The sequence below is a fragment of the Saccostrea cucullata genome, unplaced genomic scaffold, assembly GCF_032062105.1.
Source record: "Saccostrea cucullata isolate Sc308-1 unplaced genomic scaffold, CSIRO_AGI_Scuc_v1 ctg4718, whole genome shotgun sequence".
In the NCBI taxonomy this organism is placed as follows: Eukaryota; Metazoa; Mollusca; class Bivalvia; order Ostreida; family Ostreidae; genus Saccostrea; species Saccostrea cuccullata.
In genome coordinates, this window is record NW_026930570.1 from 1759 (window position 1) to 25757 (window position 23999).

The 23999-nt window shown below is 32.4% G+C and overlaps 1 long non-coding RNA gene across 2 annotated transcripts; it reads left to right on the forward strand.

Moving 5' to 3' along the window:
- The first annotated feature begins 308 nt into the window (after positions 1–308).
- On the forward strand, positions 309–22335 carry LOC134229124 (uncharacterized). Of its 2 annotated transcripts, XR_009984125.1 has the most exons (5): positions 309–367; positions 7442–7513; positions 12943–13014; positions 20936–21007; positions 22252–22323. It is a non-coding gene; the product is annotated as an uncharacterized LOC134229124 (long non-coding RNA). The 2 variants fall into 2 exon arrangements; XR_009984126.1 differs by lacking the exon at positions 20936–21007 and having other exon boundaries at positions 22252–22335.
- Positions 22336–23999: the final 1664 nt, after the last annotated feature.

Sequence of the window (23999 nt, forward strand, 5' to 3'; positions counted from 1 at the left end):
CCAATAAGAGCAGAGGAAAAATTAGATTGAAAAATTCTTTCTGGTCTCTTATGAATGATAGATTTAGATATATAATATGATAAATTTTGCTGTTTTTGAGTTTAACACTGATTCATAAAGCGACTAGAGGAGCATTTAAAAAAAATCCCCAATCTTAATAACGCTAAGAGCTTTGCAGGCCCATCCACCAATATCATTTTGATGGAATAAATTAAATGTCTGGAGAAATGATACTTGTCTGAATTATGTTAAGTGAAACAAATGCACTTTGTTTTATTTTAAAAATCTGTTTTAGGTTGTTAGATTCCAACAAGATAACCATTATTCAGACCAATGCCTTCAATGGTTTGTCAAATTTACAGAATCTGTAAGTAAATAATTATCATATGCAAGTATCCATTCTAAGTACCTTGATCAATTATCTCTTGATTTTATAGGTTCATGTCAATCTACTCATAAAGATTTCTTTTATTTAACATTTGAGCTTGATTACAATTCATTTTTTAGATTTCATTGTTTAGGTCACCTGAGTAGACTCAGGTAACATTTTGTTATCTGTTTTTTTCGTTGTCGTGCGCCTGTACGTCGATCGCCTTGCGCAAATATTTGACCATTCTCGTCTTCTTCTCTGCAACCTCTAAACTTATTTAAACCTATTTTGGCACAAAGCATTTATGGGTGAACAGAAATTGTGAATGTCATGGTCCCTGCCTCTCTCGGGCCCGAGAGGTGGGTCAAATCCATTAAGAATAATGCAATCTTTAAAAATTCTCCTTTATATTTCTGGACATCAAGGAATTAAACTGTGGCTTGATTGTTATAAGAATTAAATCCTCTACCAAAAGTTTGAAATTGTCCCCTAGGGCCAGGTTTTTTGGAACTATGGTGGGGCTTTAGTGATTATATACTGAAAATGCACTAAATTGTTAAAAAAAATTTGTCTGCTGTAAAGCATTTAGCTGATGATCTAAGTAAAAAGTTTTGATGAGGCAGGCTGCCTCTTCCAAAATTGTGAATTTAGTGACCCTTTGATGAAGGGTTCAGATGTTATGGCTTGCTCTAATGATAGTATAGTAAACATGCATTAAATCTTTGAAAATCTTCTCCTCTGCTTCTTGGAATTAAGCTGACGAACTTAGTACAAAGTTATGATGAGGAAGAGTGCCTCTTACAAAAATCTGAATTTCAGGGCCCCTGGGTCAGAGTTCTGTTGTCAGGGTTGAACTCTATTATTATATTATAAAATACATATTTTTTCAGATCTTCTCCTCTGCTTCTGTCAATTAAGCTGACGATTAAAGTACACGGTTATGATGAGGAAGAGTGTCTTTTCCAATATTGTTAATTTCATGGCTCCTTGGTCACTGGTTCCATTTTTGGGTGGTACATGTATTTGAGGGGGCTTATTTATTATATACTGAAAGTAAATCAATACTTTGAAAATCTTCTAATCTGCTATAAATGATGCTCACTCCTCCATGTCACCTGATCACATCTATGATGTTTTGAAGGTCCGTGTCTGCTTTGCTCCTACATTGTACATTGTATTTTGTATTATTTTATTATCTTTTGATCTTGATCACTGTTCGTTATCCCCATATGTTTCTTATTTATAAATTTAAGCATGGAAAATCAATGATTTTTTTTAAATGCAAAAACTGTAACCTTATAATTACCGATTAACGGATGTCTTCAACCAAATACAATCTATACCAGTGGATAATGTGTGATTGTTTAATGCGTCATTGAATGAGGACGACTCTTTAAAACCCGACTGATAAATTATTGTTTGTACATTGGGAAATAGACCTGCCTGACTTATGCCCAGTAAAACCGACCGAATATGCACGTATACCTACGGGGATAATTAAATAACCCGATATTTTTTCAATAACTTTTTATATTGATTTTGATAGTATCGTCCGGTTTACATTAACAGAATTTTTCTTTTTTTCTCACCATAAGAATTTCTACAACATTAGTTTCATGTAAGAATTAAACGAATTTTCCTTACATGAGATATACTTGAAGATGCATGTGATGTCATTGTTATAATGTAAAGACAATAAATTCAAAATGTATTCACAAACAAATAAAGTTGATTTGGGTATTTACAGAATTTTGCTTCATTATGCCCTCGTGTACTCTATTGAGAAATATATCAAAACATATGTAAAGAAATCAAGTTCGCAGCATTGTTAAGTCTACAATTAATTGGAAAGGTCCTACATGTAAGTTTGAATATTTAACAGTAACAACTCCTCAGCTAGATATTTTAAAGAATTATTAATACAAATACATATGCATTTGTAATTGTTTCTATCCTAAAATAAATTTTCGTATATTGTCAGAGGCATTTTTACGAAATATTATTTATTTATGCAGAATCATTTGGATTCAATACAAAAGTATTCTGAAGTTGATAGTTAGGGATGTTTACATCCACTGAACATTTCTTCCCTTTATTTCTTTTGAAAACCATTGCCATCTTCACGATGAACCCATTCGAGTTAAAATATACTTTTGTTTTTTGGATCTCTCTCTATATATTTTTCTTTCTATACTTTTTGGAACTAATCGAAGAATAACAAGCATGCTCATGAAAGAAAATATGAAACATAATCTCTCAAGGAAACCGTTGTCAGGGGTAAAATCAGCTGTAATACTTTTATTATTGTTTTTGTTTTAGACGATTATTTTAATTTGTTTAATTCGGTTTTCACGTAGATTGTTGTATACCACTTCATTATATCATTTTGAAAATAATGTATGAACCACGAATATAAAAAACATGCCCTTGATTTACGACATATGACGATATATATTTGTATCCCAAATCAACCTTTACTTCAAATAATTAAACTGTTTTTAAAGGAAATGGTAAAATTCATAATTTAAGCACAAGACGGCAATGGAAGTAAGTGTTTGTCACTGTATGATTCGTCGCCCCAAAAATTATAATAAAATAACATTTTTTAATTCACAGATAAGCTATATATATTTTTTCAGTACGTACATGTATATGTTGTGCAATTTTCATAGGAATGACATTTTATTGTATGCACAAACATTATCAAGAATAATAAAGTGCAATGCAGAGTAATTATAATGTAATTATAATTCTATTATTTTATAAATTTCAAAAATAAAACTCATTTATTTGAGAAATTACATTTCAAAATCAATGCAAGTGACATTTGTAATCTATATTACATATGAAAGAATTCCGAACCATGCTTGGACCGCTCTGAACAGTGATGGGTTTTATTCATCGTTTTTTAAAAATAGAGATTTTGATGAAGATCACGATTCTTCAGGGTATATATTGTAAAAAGAATATCTACATCTGATTTCTGTTATTTCTTTCGTAGAATTCTTTACGGAAACGAAATATCACTATACAGGACAATGTTTTCACCAGCTTATATAGTTTACGTGAACTGTAAATATGTCTAGTATTTCTTGTACCAGAAACAGTTATATATGTTCACTACATGTCTATCACATTCTCTGCTATTGAATCATTTTCTACAACTATTTAACTTTTGGTTTCATACATGATTGCGCCCATGACAAAAGGGCCTTATGGCATTTTTGCCAAAACAGAGAAATAACGTCATAAAGATATGACGTTGCAGACTGACGGTGAACTTCGACGCAGAATTTTTTTAAACCACGTGTTTTGACGTTTGACGCATCCGAGTTTTTATTGCTGTTTCCAACATGTGGAATCTATTTTCATTGATAAATTAATTAAATCAATATCCGAATCTCTGAATCTACTGATTTTAATAGATATAAATAAAAACATTTAGAACTGGTTTCTTAACAAACATATCTATTATGCGTCTCTAATACCAATAGTTTTCCTACATACATAGAATTAGGCTGTCATCTTCGCCGAAGATGAGAAGCTGTCGACAAGGTGCTTTTCTGATAGAATTATAAATCAACCTCTATACTCTAGATAGATAAATTTAAATTTATTTACATATTTATACTAGATTTAAGATACAAGTTAGACAGGAGTACATTGTTAAAATATTGCAAAGGGAAATTGTCTTCCTTTTTTGAGATCCGCTCCACCACTCTCGCTATCGCGTCGATCACATGTTGACAGATAGACAGAACATTGATCCATCGGTGCATACTGCTTAATCTTTTGTTAAATTGTTTGTACTAATGTTGAAACTAAACATATATCTTCTACGTTTTTACAAATTTAGCAAAAATGTGTAAGAATGACAGTAGCTATTCCACCTAAAAATTAAAAGAAAGATTTCAACATTAATTGTTTGGTTTTTGAGGTGTAAAGTCTGAAAGATGAAAGGTATAAGCATACTTTTCATTAAATTATATGGAATAAAGTCAATACTGATGCCAAAATATACCCAAACAATGACAACTTCTAGCACCTAGGAGAGATAATCAGGAAAGACAACTTCGAGATGAATCTCGAGCGTGATTGAAATAAAGGAGAGATCCAAATGACTGATTTTAATGTTTTCAATAATATTCAATTGAAAAAATGGGAAATATATGATAATATGTCAAAAATATACTAAATTTACTCCCTTTTAAAAACGTGTAACGCTTCATTCTTCATAAATCACAACATGACAAATATGTCTCCGATCCCGATGAAGACACATTTTAAAAAAATATTGTGGGAGTTTGTGCGACTCTTTAGAGAATCAGTTTATTCATGAAAAAATCATAAATTATGTTAAAAATCGTTAGAAAGTACTTTTTCTTACTTAATCTTAGATTTTAAATAAATATATGAAAACTTTCGCATATGCTGTGCTATTCATTGAAAGTACATTTGCTTCAAAGTATCTTTATGAAATGATTTCTGTGTACATAAAGAGAAATAATATATTATAAAAAACTTCCTGTTACTTACTTAATTAGTTACTTTCAATTGACATTGCTTAGATCCAGTGTATTCACTTTCATATCAATGTTTACTTCACATAACAAATTCGAACGAATTGTGCCTTCCAATCTGTTACTATTTTTAGATAAAATGGCGTCAACGGGAATAGCTAATGACAGTCAAGATGTTTGTATTTTGTATAAATAAAAAAATAGGAGAGATAACTCTGATGTCAACAATCGATGTAACAGGGGTACCAGAGAGGGACTGTCATTCGCATGAATTTGCTCCCGGATTAAGAGATATAAACACTTTTAATTGTCAGCATAATTATAATTTTTTAATTAAAAATATTGTTGTTCTTTGGGAACAAGGTTTCATTAATGTAGAAAAGGAAAAAAAAGAAAAAAAAAAGGAAAACTGTAGCATTGAACAAACGTATTTAACTTTTTAAAAATCTTTCATCCATAGCTTTTTTTTTGCATGAAATAATCTAAATCGAATTTCATTTAAAAAAGTATATACATGTATAGTATCTACCGTTTCATGAATCATGATTAAATAAATTAAACTTTAAAAACGTTGTTTTGTCTTAATTATTTTCTTGTTGCACTAAGACACTTCAATTTAGAGAAATTAAAACAAGCAAAATGAAAACAAAATGTTCTAAATGTACTAACTTAAATAGAGCTGGTCAAGTTAATCTGATGAGAGAGAGAGAGAGAGAATAGAGGGTATAGATAAAAATATTTATATTGAATCTATTTATCTGATATTGAGATATGTGGAACTCTGTTGAAAAAGATGAGTTTTCAAAATAAAGTAATAAAATACTGTAAAATGAAAGAAATAATCTTTTTTGTTATTTAAACTACATGTATGGGTATTAATTTTCAAGATCTCCAAACTTAATTTAATTGTAACTCTTTGGTACTTACCTGTTGCTGTTTTTTTTAAAATAGTTCAAATGTTTTAAGCATTATCTGCAAATAAATCTCTAAAGCCATGAAGAAGTTTGTCTTTAAAAAAAGCTCAAGCTCGATCAGCATTGAATGTCTTTTAACAGATCACTTATCGTGCTAAAAAGTTAAAAACCTATTTCTTCACTGGAGTTATAATCTCATTGCACTTATCAGTGTGAAATATATTGTTTAACATGCCATCAAATTATGGATATATAATTATCATTATACATGTATAAGCACATATATTGATTTTATTTTTTTTTGATTGACAAAAAACCGTTATAAGTTCAGGGTCGGGTCTTATTTCTTCATGTAAATGCTGACATAAAAAAAAATTCAATGCTGAAAATACACGACATAAAACCGCAACGACATGCTTTCATTTTGTTTTATTTTGGCCGTAGTGCAGGGGATAGGGGTGTCGTTTTATATTTCCGTAACATGTAACGCTTTACAAGGCTTAGCATATCAAAGCTTCTGGCACGTGAACAGAATGGAATTCTTACTCTGTAAAATTCATTTCAAAAAATAAAATTACAAAACAAAATCAATAGAATGAAGGGGAATTTTTTAAATTAAGTTGCTGAAGTTGATAGAGATGTTTCGTCATTACAACATATTTACATCAACTGAAAATTTCTTTCCTTTATTTCTTATAAAAACCATTGTCATATATCAGTGCATGATTTAATGTAACATAGCTACATCTTTACGATGAACCTTTTCGAGTTAAAATGTACTTTTTTTCATCTCTCTCTATATATTTTTCTTTCTATACTTTTAGGAACTAATCGAAGAATTACCAGCATGCTCATAAAAGAAAACATGAAATATAATCTCTCAAGGAAACCATTGTCAGGGATTAAATCAGCTGTAATACTTTTATTATTGTTTTTGTTTTAGACGATTATTTTAATTTGTTTTATTCGGTTTTCACGTAGATTGTTGTATACCACTTCATCATTTCATTTTATAAAATATGTATGAACCATGAATATGAAAAAAAAAACATGCCCTTGATTTACGACATGTGATGTATATACTTGTATCCAAAATCAACTTTCACTTCAATTATTGAACTGTTTCTTAAAGCAAATAGTAAAACTCATAATTTTAAGCAAAAAACGGCAATGAAAGTAAGTGTATGTCACTGTATGATTCGTCTTACCCCCCCCTCCCCCCATCCCCCAAAAAAATAATTAAATAATTCACAGTTAAGCTATAAATATATTTTTAGTACGTACATGTATATGTTGTACCATTTTTACAGGATTTACATTTTATTGTATGCACAAAAATAATTAAGAATAATAAACTGCAATGCAGAGTAGTTATACTGTAGTTATAATTCTATCATTTTATAAATTACAAAAATAAAACTCATTTATTTGAGAAATTACATTTCAAAATCAATGCAAGTAGCATTTGTAATCTATATTACGTATGAAGGAATTCCGAACCATGCTTGAACCACTCTGAACAGTGATGGGTTTCATTCACCGTTTTTTAAAAATAGATTTTGATGAAGATCACGATTATTCAGGGTATATATTGTAGAAGGACTATCTACATCTGATTTCTGTTATTCCTTTCGTAGAAATCTTCACGGAAACGAAATCACCACGATACAGGACAATGCCTTCGCCAGCTTATACAATTTACGTAAACTGTAAGTATGTCTAGTATTTATTGTAACTGAAACCGTTATATATGTCCACTACACGTCTATCACATTCTTTGCTCTTGAATCATTTTCTACAAATATTTAACTTTTGGTTCCATGCAGTTTTCGTTGAAATTAGAGTTGGTTTCAATTTTAGTTAAAAAATCTTTGAAAAAGAGAAGATTTCAAATAACAAATGAGCTTCGTCGGATAGAAATCGACCTTATGGCAAAATTTATCGAATTTTTGTGTTTTTTAATGGTCCATGTAAAACCATTACAAAAACTGAAAACGGAATCAAAATATTTTCAATTATAACAAAGTTATTACATTTTGAAATTGGAATGTTTGCAAAATTAACTCAGAGCATATCGTGTTTTTTTCACGATTCAATTGTGACGTCATGGTTTATTCTCAGGTTGTTCGGTAGGGCACCTATCAACGCGTAGCAATGCAAGCGGTCATTAAGACTAAGTTAAATGAATTGCTTAATAAATGACAAAAACAGATGATCATGATGTACAATCCCAAAAACTGTGTTTATTGTATTTTAAATTCTTTAAAAAGCAAATACTCAACACCAACACCCCCCCCCCCCCAAGATCTTTAATTTCTACTTTTCTGTCTTTCGTACCGACAGCTTTGTCTCTATGAATAACTGAACTTCCAATAAACAAAATATAGATCTACATTATGCCGCCTTTACGTTTGATAAAGCCTGTATCATCAAAACATGCAAGTTAGTTAACACACTATGTTTGTTTTTACGTAATCACCATGTAAAAGAAAAGGGAACCAATGAAATCGAGTAAAAAAAATATACAGGGATTCGAATTTGATCTCAGAAATACCTAGTTTCTTACAGAAAATACATTAACCATGCAGCCAATAAAACCAAAACTTAAATCAAGCTATACTAATTATTCTTAAGGTAAATTTAAAAAAATCACATCCACCTGTATATACATAGTGATTACGTAAAATCAAACATGGTGTGATACTAGCACTGTGTCTAAAAGTAAGCTCATTTTATTAGGACACCCCCCCCCCTCTAAAACCGTCTCTACTGCAGCTACATTCACCTTCAAATAGCTAGTTCTTATATATACATCCTCTTTCCCTCCACATCATTCTCGCTTGGTTGTAATTGGACGGATAGCTCGAAAAAAAATTAGCCATTATGTCTTTAAACTATCCCCCCCCCCCCCCCCCGCTCCTAGCAAAAACCCAATCGTCTTTTCATCAAATGTCTATTATCCATAATATAGAAAAATAAATAAGTAAATATACATGTACAAATTATTGACTGATTGAATTTTGCTCAACGCCGAGTCAGCAAGATTTCAGCAATTATCGGCGGGAATTTTTTTATCTGTTGCATGCAAAATACATGTAGTTGATAACCTTAATATAGGGAACTATTTAACGTTCCAGCCGACGGACTATAATTTCAAAAATATGTTAACCGTTCAAAAGGATTTTTCTCTGTGTTCATTAACAAAATATCTCATAATGTACAAAATTTTACTTTAAAAATCAATTTGATGTAAATAATCTAAAGTTCATTGTAAAATAAAAAAATAATCATGCGTCGTTCGTACATTTTTATTAACTTCGTATGTGAGAGACCCCACCTAATTTAAGAAAAATAAGATTTAGAGTTACATGTAGCGGAAAGTCACGGGAAACATAATTGTATACACATTGGCTGAAATTCTCGACTCAATAAGTATGAATGCATCATTTTTGGAGGATGATTTTTCATTTTTTGTTCTTTGTAGCATATAGTTTATCATCACTACTTACATGTATCACCGGGTGATTAGTAAAGACTAGATCACTCGTGGATTTCCGACGATGATAGTTTATTTGTAACGCCACATTCTAATGAATCTGAAATAGAGAGTTTATTTATCGTTTACTAAATATTTTTATCAACAACAAAAAATGAAGGGATATTAATGTGAATTTCAGAAATGCAAAAATTATAATTTCTTTGTTACACGGAGTATTAGAAATGCATTGAGGGAAAGAAAAAGAAAAACACAAGCTATGTTGAATTACGATATAAAACCATGTGAAAGAACATTTTCTTTCTTTTACAAGTCGATTAACTGCAAACGAAATAAATGTTAAAAAGAGAATTGATTATGTATAGACTCTATTGAGAATGTCTTAATAAATATTTTATTAGGAAATGCAGTTAAACCAATTAAAAAAGGAATAAATGAAGTAGATAGTCGGATTAAGCTTGGGTGCGTAGGATTCTAAAATAAAATATATCATATTTAGCCAGCGATGTAGCTTTATATACATGTATGCTGACTTAAGAAGCCCCCCCCCCCCCCCCCAAAAAAAAAATCATTAACTCTCCTTTAGAGAAAAATAATATGCATGAAGGCACGCAGCGTACGCATTGACAACATTCTGCTATCCCGTTCCTAACCCAGTCCAACACAACACTTATAAAATTATAGACATTTCAATTATTTGTTTTATGATTTTATAAATAAAAAAAATCAAATAAAAAAAATGAGATTTATAATTTAGTTATCTTTTGTGGGTATCCATCCTCTCTTTAAAAAAAGAGAATTGTAGAAGAATTTGTAGAAAACGTTTTGACGTTATAATTGAAAGTCTTAGTACAAAACGGAACCATATTCCGTTCTTCACGAACAGGTGAAATACTGCTCAAGATGATTTTTGCAGAAAAGTTTGGTATTAACGGAGTTCAAACTACTTAACATTATGCTAAATATTTAAAACACCTTTCACAAAACTGTTGTTTTTTATCATCCGACTTTAGAGTATATTTTTTGGTTTACAACTCTTTGTAATATTAATGACGTGGAAGGATATGTTTTACAAACCGGGCCCATCTTCTTACATTTTCGCCAGCCAAGTTAAAAAAATTTAAACATCATTGATAATCCATCGTCAGTATTTTTTATAAACTTGCAAAATAAGGAGTGAAATATTTAAGGAAATTAACTTAAAATCTGGTAATGGAAGAGAGACAAAAGTTTAGATAGAGATAATAAAGATCTTTTTTAAGGAAATGTTTCCCCGTGTTGAGCCTCTTTTTGCGTCAAAGGGAAGCAACTTGCACAATCTTCGGACATTTACGTGTTTCCGTTTGAGAATTACTGATATATGAAGAAATTGCCTTAAACAATACAAGTATTACTTGTTTCTTGATATCTCTTAATATTAGGGATGGGTATCGCCAAAAATTTCGTATCGCGATATATCACAATTTTTTCCCACAATATCACGATAATATCATGATACTTTGAAAACCAGTTTTTACAATGATTTTATATGAAAAGTCATTATTTTTCTAGAAAATATGCTAGAAAAATGAAATTTTATTTTCTTGAAATTTTTATGTATATAAAATCAATTATGTTTGGACGGTAAGATGCCGTTCTTTTCACTTTTTACAACATTTGTTATACTTTATGTAATTGTAATTTGAAAGATTGAACAAATAAATGAATTATTTCTGGATTTTATAACATGTACCAAAAGACCGGTATTTAGGCCTCCGTATCACGATACGTATCACGCAACAAAAAAATCGCGACATACCGGTATACCGATAAAATCGCACATCCCTACTTAATATTGTAGTAAGGAAAGTGCGTTTAAAAAGTTGTTGAATCGTGGCCTTTGGATACTTTGTACTGAATCGATATGCATAGCTGTTTGTTTTGTTTTGGTTGGTTGGTTAATTTCTGTGATAAATTATTAAAATACACGTAAATTCATTCAAAGAAATGAAACATTAAGTATTATATCTAATATAATATTGCAAATTTAATCGTGAATGAATGAATACATGTGCACACGATGATAGTAAATGCAGTTCACACACTAGGCTATTACTGCATCAGTACATGTGATTTTCTGTACCAGATTACGTCTCCTCAGGCTAAAATTTAAACTCTAAACTACAATTAAAAATACATTCTGTACTTCCTCAGTAATGCACCATGCCATTTTTCCTCCGCTATATGTTTACCAACTTATTATTTATCTGGTGTTAGATATGGCCTTACGTCTTCTGCTATTTGAAAAAAAAAATAAGTGCAGATCGCACTCGGGATTCCTCTGGCTTTTGTTTACATTGATCCATGGTAACAATAAAAAAATAAGGCTCTACGAAGGGGAATACATTTAAAATTTGTTTATTTTATTAGTACATGTTTAAAATGATCCAATTTAAAAAAAAATCTTTGAACTGCAGTTAACGATGTCTAAAACATTCCTTAACGTGAAAACCATGTGTAGTAAAAATACCGGGAAATCTTTCTCAACTTTATTCGCTTTTTTCTCATTATGAAGTTGCATACGATAAGGTCGATTTCTATCCAACGAGGCTCAAATAATGCTTTCTTCAACAACACAAAATATATACACGCTTTAGACAAATACATATGGTGCTTAATACTTTTTAATTTAACTTAGCTGCCGGTACATCTTGATGAACCCATTCGAGTTTAAATGTGCTTGTGATTGTTCAATCCTTCTATGTTTTTTTTACTACATGTGTATAATGTTTGATACTAATTGAAGAATTACCAGAAGGTTCTTAAACTAATATCTTAGATTTAATCTCTCATGAAATCTGATGTCAGAAGTAAAATCAGCTGTCATACTTTTAATCATGTTTTTGTTCGTTTTTATTTGTTTAATTTGTTTATCCACATAGACTTTTGTATAGACCTACCATTTCTCTGTTGTAAATAATGTATGAACCACAAATACAAAACGCATGCCATTGATTTACAACTTGTGATGATATATACATATATAGCACTGCAACCGGTATTTCAAATGATTGAACTGAAATTATTTTTTTAAAATTAATAGTAAAATTCACAAAATTGAGCATAATACGGTAATGGAGGTAACTGTTTTGATAAGTCGTCCCTTAATTATATAATAAAAAATAACTGGTTTTTAAATTGGCAGTTTATATATGCATATGTTTTTCAGTATATACTTGTGCATGTTGTCAAATATTGATATGAGTCACATATTTTGGCATGCACAAAACGTTATCAAGAATCAAGAATTTCATATTACAATGAAACATAAGGGGAAAACATCAGTATTTAAGAACAAGTGTCCATAAAAAAGAAATAAGAGCAGAAGAAAAAATTAGACTAAAAAATTTTTTTTGGTCTCTCATGAATGATTGATTTAAATATATAATATGTACATTTTGCTGTTTTTGAGTTTAACAGTGATTCATTAAGCGACTAGAGGAGTATTTTGAAAAAAATCCCCTTAATAACACTTAGAGCTTTACAGTCCCACCCATCAATATCATTTTCATGGAATAAATTAAATGTCTGTAGAAATGATACTTGTCTGAATTATGTTAAGTGAAACAAATGCACTTTGTTTATTTTAAAAATCTGTTTTAGGTGGTTACATAACAACAAGATAACCATTATTCAGACCAATGCCTTCGATGGTTTGTCAAATTTACAGGAACTGTAAGTATATAATCATCATCTGCAAGTATCCTTTCTAGGTACCTTTATCAATTATCTCTTGATATAATAGCTTCGTGTCTAATCTACTAATAATTATTTTTTTTATTAACATTTGAGCATGATTACAATTCATTTTTTTTAGATTTTATTTTTTAGGTCACCTGAGTAAAATATATGAAAAATATATGAACATTCTCGGCTTCTTGGCTACAACAGCTCAACTTATTTAAACCAATTTTGGCACAAAGCATTTATGGGTGAACAGAAATTATGAATGTCATGGTCCCCGTCCCTCTCGGACCTGAGAGGTGGGCCAAAACCATAAATTTTGAAATTCGTGCCTTAGGGCCAGGATATTTGGCGCTATGGCAGGGTTTTAATGATTATTTACTAAAAAATGCATTAAATCATTGAAAATTTCTTCTCTGCTGTAACGCATTTAGCTGATGAACTAAGTAAAATGTTTTGATGAGGGAGGCTGCCTCTTCCAAAATTGTGAATTTAATGGCCCTTTGATCAAGGGCTCTGGTGTTATGGCGGGACTCCTATGATTGTATGGTGAACATGCATTAAATCTTTGAAAATCGTCGAATTTAGCTGACGAACTAAGTAGTTAGTTATGATGAGGAAGAGTGCCTCGTCCAAAATGGTGGATTTCAATGCACCTGGGTCAGGTTTCTTTTGTTAGGGTGGAACTCTTATTATTATATAATAAAAAACATTAAATCTTTCAAAATCTTCTCCTCTGCTTCTGTCAATTAAGCTGACGAATAAAATACACAGTTATGATGAGGAAGAGTGTCTTTTTCTAAAATTGTGAATTTCATGGCCCCTTCGTCAGTGGTTCCATTTTGGGGTGGTATAAGAGGGTGCTTATTTATTATGTACTGAAAGTAAATTAATAATTTGAAAACCCAAATTAACTGGTGCTCACTCCTCCAAGTCACCTGATCCCATTTCTGATGTTTTGAAGGTCCGTGTCTGCTTTGCTCCTACATTGTATTTTGTATTATTTTATGAACTTTTGATCTTGATCCCTGTTCGTTATCCCCATATGTTTCTTTTTACAAATTTAAGTATGGAAAATCAATGATGTTTTTCAAAGCAAAAACTGTAACCTTACCGATTAACGGATGTCTTCAACCAAATACAACCTGAACCTGTGGATAATGTCTGATTGTTTAAGGCGTCAATGAATGTTGACGACTCTTTAAAATCCGACTGATAACTTATTGTCTGTACATTGGAAAATAGACCTGCCTGACCTATGCCCAGTATAACCGACCGAATATGCAAGGACACCGACAGGGGATAAACACCCCGATATCTATTCAATAACTTTTTATCATTTAATTTGATAGTATTTTTCCGGTTTACATGAACAGAATTTCTCTTATTTTCTAACCATAGGCATTTCTGCTACATTAGTTACATGTAACAGTTAAACGAATTTTCCTTACATCAGATATACATGTAGATGCATGTGATATCATTGTTTGAATGTAAGAACCATAAATACAAAATGTTGTCAGAAACAAATAATGTTGACCTGGATATTTACAGAATATTGCTTCATTACGCCCTCGTATACTCTATTGAAAAATTTATCAAAACATATGTAAAAAGAATCAAGTTTGCAGTATTGTTAAGTCTACAATTAATGAGAAAGGTCCTAAATTTTAATATTTAACAGAAACAACCCCTCTGTTAGCCAGATATCTTCTAAAATTATTAATATGTATGCATTTGTAATTGTTTCTATCCTAAAATAAATTTTCGCATATTGTCATAGGCATTTTTGCGGAATATTATTTAATTGAATATTTTTCCGAAAAAATAACAAAACATGTATTTTGGATGATAAAGGCCACAGCTTTAATAATTGTTTCAATGACAAATGTCAGACAAGCATTTAACAATCATGGGTGCCACACACCTAAATCGGTAACGGGCGTTATGGCACCTCGCCTTCTAGGGTAATCCATAGCAAGGCATAACAATATGTATAAATCGACTCCTAGGGTACCCCTTAGCGAGTCAGCTGGGATATGTAATTGCCTCCTAGGGGATTCCTTAGCGAGGCACCTGTTATACCGAACAGGTAAGCCCACTATACCGAGCAGGGCAAAAATAACCACCCGTTATACCGAACAGGTAAGCCCACTATACCGAGTAGGGCAAAAATAACCACCCGTTATACCGAACGGGGTACGAGGTTACTGTTATACCAAACAGATCCCTCACACAAGCTTCTAGTGCACTCCATAGCAAGCTTGTATTGGCTCCTAGGGTAGCCTTAGCGAGCCACCACATGCTCTACAAATCACGTAAAATAGATAATCATACATAACAAAAATTAATATAATGATGACAAATATCTCTGCTTGTCTGACATATCCGCCACTCAGAGATGTCTATACATCTCTGCCACCCAACAAATAAAATTTAAGATGAGATAAAGCTTCTATAGCTGATTGAAAAGTGTTTGTTATAAGTCAGACATATGGACTCCGTCAGCGCGGTGAAGCCCCTCCTCCGAAAACTCAATATCAGGGTGATTAATAACTCTGCCGTTTACTGATGCGACTGCCCTACGAGCAGCTCTATCAACTCTTTTTCGCTTCCGTTCGGAACATATGTGTCACGACCCCCTATCCCTTTTCGGCGCGGGAGTATATCAGAATATATCATTTTTCAACTTGGTAATCTGTTTGTTATTAAACATATGTCGTGCTCTATTCTGGTACATAATACCTCGCTCTTAATTGATGTGATATCATTCCCCCTAGGTGTATAATTAAATATGCGGGAGGACTTTTGCTCGATAGAGTCAATAAGCTCCCCCCCCAATTTCATGCCCCTTTTGCAAATCCAGGTTACCTGAACGCCTAAATTTTACAAGCGTAAGTTAGTAGTCAGATTTGTAGCCGCCTATCTACATGCCTAGTAAACAATTGAAGATCCCACAATCCATACAAGGTGCTCTAAGGAAGCAATAAATAATATGGTAAATACAACTCATCCACAAAGCTTTTATCATATCTATTCTGATATACTTTAGGAATGCGCTTGATTTCCAGCGTCCCAATAATTGGATTTTGTCATCTGATACCGCTTTTAAGGCAGGACACGTTGCACTTCCAATTCTAAAAGAATGTGATTTGTAAGCAGAAATTGGGTGATTAATTTTCGAATGGGTTTTTCTTAGGACTGCGTTAAACTGATATCTAGTTACATGTAGCGGGGATTTATTGCTATGCACGAATAATGAACTCTCAACACGTGGTCTCACTGCAAGATGTTTCTTTGATGAATAGATGGTAATAAAATATTGATACCTTTTCCTGTTTGATCAGTTTTAGAGAATCGTACAGAAATAGAGGCGCAAGTAACGCTCATTGACGTACAAAATTTTATATCCTTAATAGTTAAGGGTACATGGGCACAATTCTCCCAGGTATACACTAATTCCCCTACCCTAAATAGGCCGTAAAAGGCGAAGGTAAAAACTGATCTAAACAAGAATGTTTCATATTCCGAATAACACACTTGATTTAGAACGCCACAGATTTTAGCGAGAAGCTCCTCCGAAATAGGTGCTCTTTTGTCTTTTGTTCTATTTAATCTTCGCAACCCTTCTAAAGATTTCCTAACTATGAATAAATCTGCCGGATCGGTCCATTGTCTCAGTTTATGTACATAGCTAATACCCGAAATATAGGATAAAACTGTTGAAGCTGCTGAGCCCTTGCCTGAATGATATGCTATATAAGACAGAATATAGTTTGAAGGGATTGGTCATTTATCAGGTAGTTTTGTCAATATTCTGAAATCTTAAAAATTCTTTAAAGCTTGTAAGTATACAGCCCTGGTGTTTGCTGAAATGCTTGCAGCTAACAATCGAGTGATTTCGTCTTGAAAATAACGCAAAGTGCCCCTGGAAATGGTGTCGGCTGACTGTCTGCGTCCGGAGACAACTTGTGAAATCGCTGAAATTGTAAACGTAACAAACTGTCCGTCAATAAGTTCTGAACGCCCAAGACGTGCTGTGCTTTAAATGAAATGTTCAACTGCAAGCGTTTTAAAACGATTTTGCGCAACATGATCATTACTTATTCTGATTTTGATGTCATCGAATTTACAATATGTACCACTGATTGATTATCGGATCTAACAAAACTTTTTTTTTTGTTGCGCAGCTTTTCTCCCCATAAAATACTGAAACAAGCAAGGGAAAAAATCCAACTCAGAGTTATATCCTTAGTATAGCCCTTATTGAGCCAAAACTCTGGCCATACACCGTAGGTCCATGCACCGCTAAAATAAATTCCCAAACCATTTCCTCGACGCGCCGAGCTATCTGTAAAAAATTCTAAATCTATGTTAGTTACTCAAAACATTTCTTGGAATACCACAAAGCCGTTAAATTTGTCAAAAAATTCCAGCCATACAAGTAAAACCGCTTTTATCTCTTTCGTTACTCTTAAATGATGATAGGGTTGAGAGAAACCATGCGTTGCATTCGACAGCCGCCTGCAGAAAGTGCGACCTGGAGGAATTGCTCTGCAAGCAAAATTTAGATATCCTATAAGAGATGGCATGGTTTTCAAGTTGGTTTTCGATTTCTTAAATATGCCTTCAATAATCATAAAATCGTTGACGGAGTTATTGGTAGGGTATGAGAGGTGATGAATTACCCTGAATTCCCCCTCCGCATTCTTGGGCACTACTCCCAGTGGCGAAACTCGCAAATTTGACATAGGTCGTGATTTAAATGGGCCAGCCATCCTTCCTTTATCAATTTCTTTTTTGATATTCATCTCTAGCGACATCTGCATGTTTATAAAAAGAGGGCAAATTATGGGCTTCTGTTTTTTCTCGAGGACCCCAGTAATACAATCGAAAACCAAATTGAAAACCATTTATAAGTTCTTTTGCTACTTCCAAATTCGGATAATTTGTAAGAGAATTTTTTAAAGCTGCAGTACTTATAGAGGAATTTGTTAGTTTAAACTTTTTAACCTTTATTGGTTGCATCGGTGCTGTTTGAGGCTTTTGAGGTACGAAAAGTATCATTTTTTGCATAACTTGATTTTGGGTGCTTTCCTTTACAAAGAGAACCTAAATGCGCCTATTTGCAATTGGCTGTAATGCAACGGCCTGGCTGTAATGCAACGGCCTCTATTGTAACTGAAGCAGACACCAGTTTGGTTTGGTGCATGCGGTGCAGCGAGGCTAAGTTCCGTCCTGGGTGGGACAGCGATCAAGCGTAGCCATAAATTTAATTTTGACCAATTTCGGTAAGAGATTGCTTGACGAACTCTAAACTGCTCGTCGTAATTTCTCCATCCCATGCCCGGAAATTTCCTCGCTGCAATGCGATTGACAAACATATATTAAACCAATTCAGCTGTCCTCACTGGGTGCCTTTGAATATATATGTGCATAAATAACCGAAAAACATCAGTCCATTTATCGATTGTTGTTATCTTGATTCAAAAATTTTGGGCTTAGCCTCGAGTTCCCCCCTATCATTTTAGACAAAATTACTACCCGCAGTGAACTGCTGCAGTTCAGCGCTTCCCTTTGTAAGCAGGACTAAGTTTATATAGTTCCCCGCCCAAATTTTTTTGTTTTAAAGCGGTTGGAACATGATTGGAACATGGGCACCTATAATTATCGTCCCCAGCGCAAACCTCCATGTTTGGCATCGCCCCGAAATTAACTGCCGGTGACAGGGCAGCTTCCGAAGTAGAAAAAACTAATTGCCTACCCTTATAGTTAGTAGTGAGCGGCACATGCTCCTCCACCATTCCCGTGGAGGCATGAATATCCTCCCAGGCCTGGGTACTTGTACCAATCGCAACCCGCTCGATCTCAGGGTCTGCCCTGGTGTCTGCGTGGTGGACAGCGGTTAGGTTTCGTCTCCCCCCTCTGCCCTGATCCTGCCTGGCTCCCTTGGTCCGCCTGCTTGCCTTGGTGGACTTAGCACAAACAATTATCAAAAGTGCAGAAACGCTGGGAAAGCTATCGAGCGAGAGGTGAAAAACGCCACGTGCGCCCCTCTTTTATACTCGCAGCAATCGGGGAAAGTGTCAAAAGACCCACCACCTGTGTTTTTCGGAAATCAATTAAATGCGTTTAATTAGCGATTGCTTTAAACGACCTTATTTATGCAAAATCATTTAGATTCAACACAAACGTATGCTGAAGTTGATAGAGATGTTTCGTCATTACAACATATTTACATCAACTGAAAATTTCTTTCCTTTATTTCTTATGAAAACCATTGTCATATATCAGTGCATGATTTAATGTAACATAGCTACATCTTTACGATGAACCTTTTCGAGTTAAAATGTACTTTTTTTCATCTCTCTCTATATATTTTTCTTTCTATACTTTTAGGAACTAATCGAAAAATTACCAGCATGCTCATAAAAGAAAACATGAAATATAATCTCTCAAGGAAACCATTGTCAGGGTTAAATCAGCTGTAATACTTTTATTATTGTTTTTGTTATAGACGATTATTTTAATTTGTTTAATTCGGTTTTCACGTATATTGTTGTATACCACTTCATCATTATATTAGTTGTAACACTTTTATTATTGTTTTTGTTATAGACGATTATTTTAATTTGTTTAATTCGGTTTTCACGTAGATTGTTGTATACCACTTTATCATTATATTAGTTTGCAGCATTGTTAAGTCTACAATTAACGAGAAAGGTCCTAAATTTTAATATTTAACAGAAACAACCCCTCTGTTAGCCAGATATCTTCTAAAATTATTAATATGTATGCATTTGTAATTGTTTCTATCCTAAAATAAATTTTCGCATATTGTCATAGGCATTTTTTGCGGAATATTATTTATTTATGCAAAATCATTTGGATTCAAAACTGAAGTTGATAGTTAGAAATGTTTCGTCATTACAACATATTTACATCAACTGAAAATTTCTTTCCTTTATTTCTTATGAAAACCATTGTCATATATCAGTGCATGATTTAATGTAACATAGCTACATCTTTACGACGAACCTTTTCGAGTTACAATGTACTTTTTTTCATCTCTCTCTATATATTTTTCTTTCTATACTTTTAGGAACTAATCGAATTACCAGCATGCTCATAAAAGAAAACATGAAACATAATCTCTCAAGGAAACCATTGTCAGGGGTTAAATCAACTGTAATACTTTTATTATTGTTTTTGTTATAGACGATTATTTTAATTTGTTTAATTCGGTTTTCACGTAAATTGTTGTATACCACTTCATCACTTCATTTCATGAAATATGTATGAACCATGAATATGAAAAGAAAAACATGCCCTTGATTTACGACATGTGATGTATATACTTGTATCCCAAATCAACTTTCACTTCAATTATTGAACTGTTTCTTAAAGCAAATAGTAGAACTCATAATTTTAAGCAAAAAACGGCAATGAAAGTAAGTGTATGTCAGTGTATGATTCGTCTTACCCCCCCCCTCCCCCACACCCAAAAAAAATAATTAAGTAATTCACAGTTAAGCTATAAATATATTTTTAGTACGTACATGTATATGTTGTACCATTTTTACAGGATTTACATTTTATTGTATGCACAAAAAATAATTAAGAATAATAAACTGCAATGCAAAGTAGTTATACTGTAGTTATAATTCTATCATTTTATAAATTACAAAAATAAAACTCATTTATTTGAGAAATTACATTTCAAAATCAATGCAAGTAGCATTTGTAATCTATATTACGTATGAATGAATTTCGAACCATGCTTGAACCACTATGAACAGTGATGGGTTTCATTAATCGTTTTTAAAAATAGATTTTGATGAAGATCACGATTCTTCAGGGTATATATTGTAGAAGGACTATCTACATATGATTTCTGTTATTGCTTTTATAGAATTCTTTACGAAAACGAAATCACCACGATACAGGACAATGTCTTCTCAAGCTTATACAATTTACGTAAACTGTAAGCTTGTCTAGAATTTATTGTAACAAAAACCGTTATATATGTCCACTACACGTCTATCATATTCTCTGCTATTGAATCATTTTCCACAAATATTTATCGTTTGGTTCCATGCAGTTTTCGTTGAAATTAGAGTTGGTTTCAATTTTAGTTAAAAAATCTTTGAAAAAGAGAAGATTTCAAATAACAAATAATGTTTTCTTCAACAACACAAAATATGCACACGCTTTAGACAAATACATATGGTGCTTAATACTTTTTAATTTAACTTAGCTGCCGGTACATCTTGATGAACCCATTCGAGTTTAAATGTGCTTGTGATTGTTCAATCCTTCTATGTTTTTTTTTACTACATGTGTATAATGTTTGATACTAATTGAAGAATTACCAGAAGGTTCTTAAACTAATATCTTAGATTTAATCTCTCCTGAAATCTGATGTCAGAAGTAACATCAGCTGTCATACTTTTAATCATGTTTTTGTTCGTTTTTATTTGTTTAATTTGTTTATCCACATTGACTTTTGTATAGACCTACCATTTCTCTGTTGTAAATAATGTATGAACCAGAAATATGAAACGCATGCCATTGATTTACAACTTGTGATGATATATACATATATAGCACTGCAACCGGTATTTCAAATGATTGAACTGAAATTATTTTTTTAAAATTAATTGTAAAATTCACAAAATTGAGCATAATACGGTAATGAAGGTAACTGTTTTGATAAGTCGTCCCTTAATTATATAATAAAAAATAACTGGTTTTTAAATTGGCAGTTTATATATGCATATGTTTTTCAGTATATATTTGTGTATGTTGTCAAATGTTAATATGAGTAACATATTTTGGCATGCACAAAACTTTATCAAGAATCAAGAATTTCATATTACAATGAAACATAAGGGGAAAACACCAGTATTTAAGAACAAGTGTCCATAAAAAAAGAAATAAGAGCAGAAGAAAAAATTAGACTGAAAAATTCTTTTTGGTCTCTCATGAATGATTGATTTAAATATATAATATGTAAATTTTGCTGTTTTTGAGTTTAACAGTGATTCATTAAGCGACTAGAGGAGTATTTTGAAAAAAATCCCCAATCTTAATAACGCTTACAGCTTTACAGTCCCATCCATCAATATCATTTTGAAGGAATAAATTAAATGTCTGTAGAAATGATACTTGTCTGAATTATGTTAAGTGAAACAAATGCACTTTGTTTATTTTAAAAATCTGTTTAAGGTGGTTACATAACAACAAGATAACCATTATTCAGACCAATGCCTTCGATGGTTTGTCAAATTTACAGGAACTGTAAGTATATAATCATTATCTGCAAGTATCCTTTCTAGGTACCTTTATCAATTATCTCTTGATATAATAGCTTCGTGTCTAATCTACTAATAATTATTTTTTTATTAACATTTGAGGATGATTACAATTCATTTTTTTAGATTTTATTTTTTAGGTCAGCTGAGTAAAATATATGAAAAATATATGAACATTCTCGGCTTCTTGGCTACAACAGCTCAACTTATTTAAACCAATTTTGGCACAAAGCATTTATGGGTGAACAGAAATTATGAATGTCATGGTCCCCGTCCCTCTCGGACCTGAGAGGTGGGCCAAAACCCTAAATTTTGAAATTCGTGCCTTAGGGCCATGATATTTGGCGCTATGGCAGGGTTTTAATGATTATTTACTAAAAAATGCATTAAATCATTGGAAAATTCTTCTCTGCTGTAAAGCATTTAGCTGATGAACTAAGTAAAATGTTTTGATGAGGGAGGCTGCCTCTTCCAAAATTGTGAATTTAATGGCCCTTTGATCAAGGGCTCTGGTGTTATTGCGGGACTCCAATGATTGTATGGTGAACATGCATTAAATCTTTGAAAATCGTCGAATTTAGCTGACGAACTAGGTAGTTAGTTATGATGAGGAAGAGTGCCTCGTCCAAAATGGTGGATTTCAATGCACCTGGGTCAGGTTTCTTTTGTTAGGGTGGAACTCTTATTATTATATAATAAAAAACATTAAATCTTTCAAAATCTTCTCCTCTGCTTCTGTCAATTAAGCTGACGAATAAAATACACAGTTATGATGAGGAAGAGTGTCTTTTTCTAAAATTGTGAATTTCATGGCCCCTTCGTCAGTGGTTCCATTTTGGGGTGGTATAAGAGGGTGCTTATTTATTATGTACTGAAAGTAAATTAATACTTTGAAAATCTTCTAATCTGCCAATTAACTGTTGTTCACTCCTCAATGTCACCTGATCCCATCTCTGATGTTTTCAAGGTACGTGTCTGCTTTGCTCCTACATTGTATTTTGTATTATTTTATGAACTTTTGATCTTGATCCCTGTTCGATATCCCCATATGTTTCTTTTTACAAATTTAAGTATGGAAAATCAATGATGTTTTTCAAAGCAAAAACTGTAACCTTACCGATTAACGGATGTCTTCAACCAAATACAACCTGAACCTGTGGATAATGTCTGATTGTTTAAGGCGTCAATGAATGTTGACGACTCTTTAAAATCCGACTGATAACTTATTGTCTGTACATTGGAAAATAGACCTGCCTGACCTATGCCCAGTATAACCGACCGAATATGCAAGTACACCGACAGGGGATAAACACCCCGATTTCTATTCAATAACTTTTTATCATTTAATTTGATAGTATTTTTCCGGTTTACATGAACAGAATTTCTCTTATTTTCTAACCATAAGCATTTCTACTACATTAGTTACATGTAACAGTTAAACGAATTTTCCTTACATCAGATATACATGTAGATGCATGTGATATCATTGTTTGAATGTAAGAACCATAAATACAAAATGTTGTCAAAAACAAATAATGTTTACCTGGATATTTACAGAATATTACTTCATTATGCCCTCGTATACTCTATTGAGAAACTTATCAAAACATATGTAAAAAGAATCAAGTTTGCAGCATTGTTAAGTCTACAGTTAATGAGAAA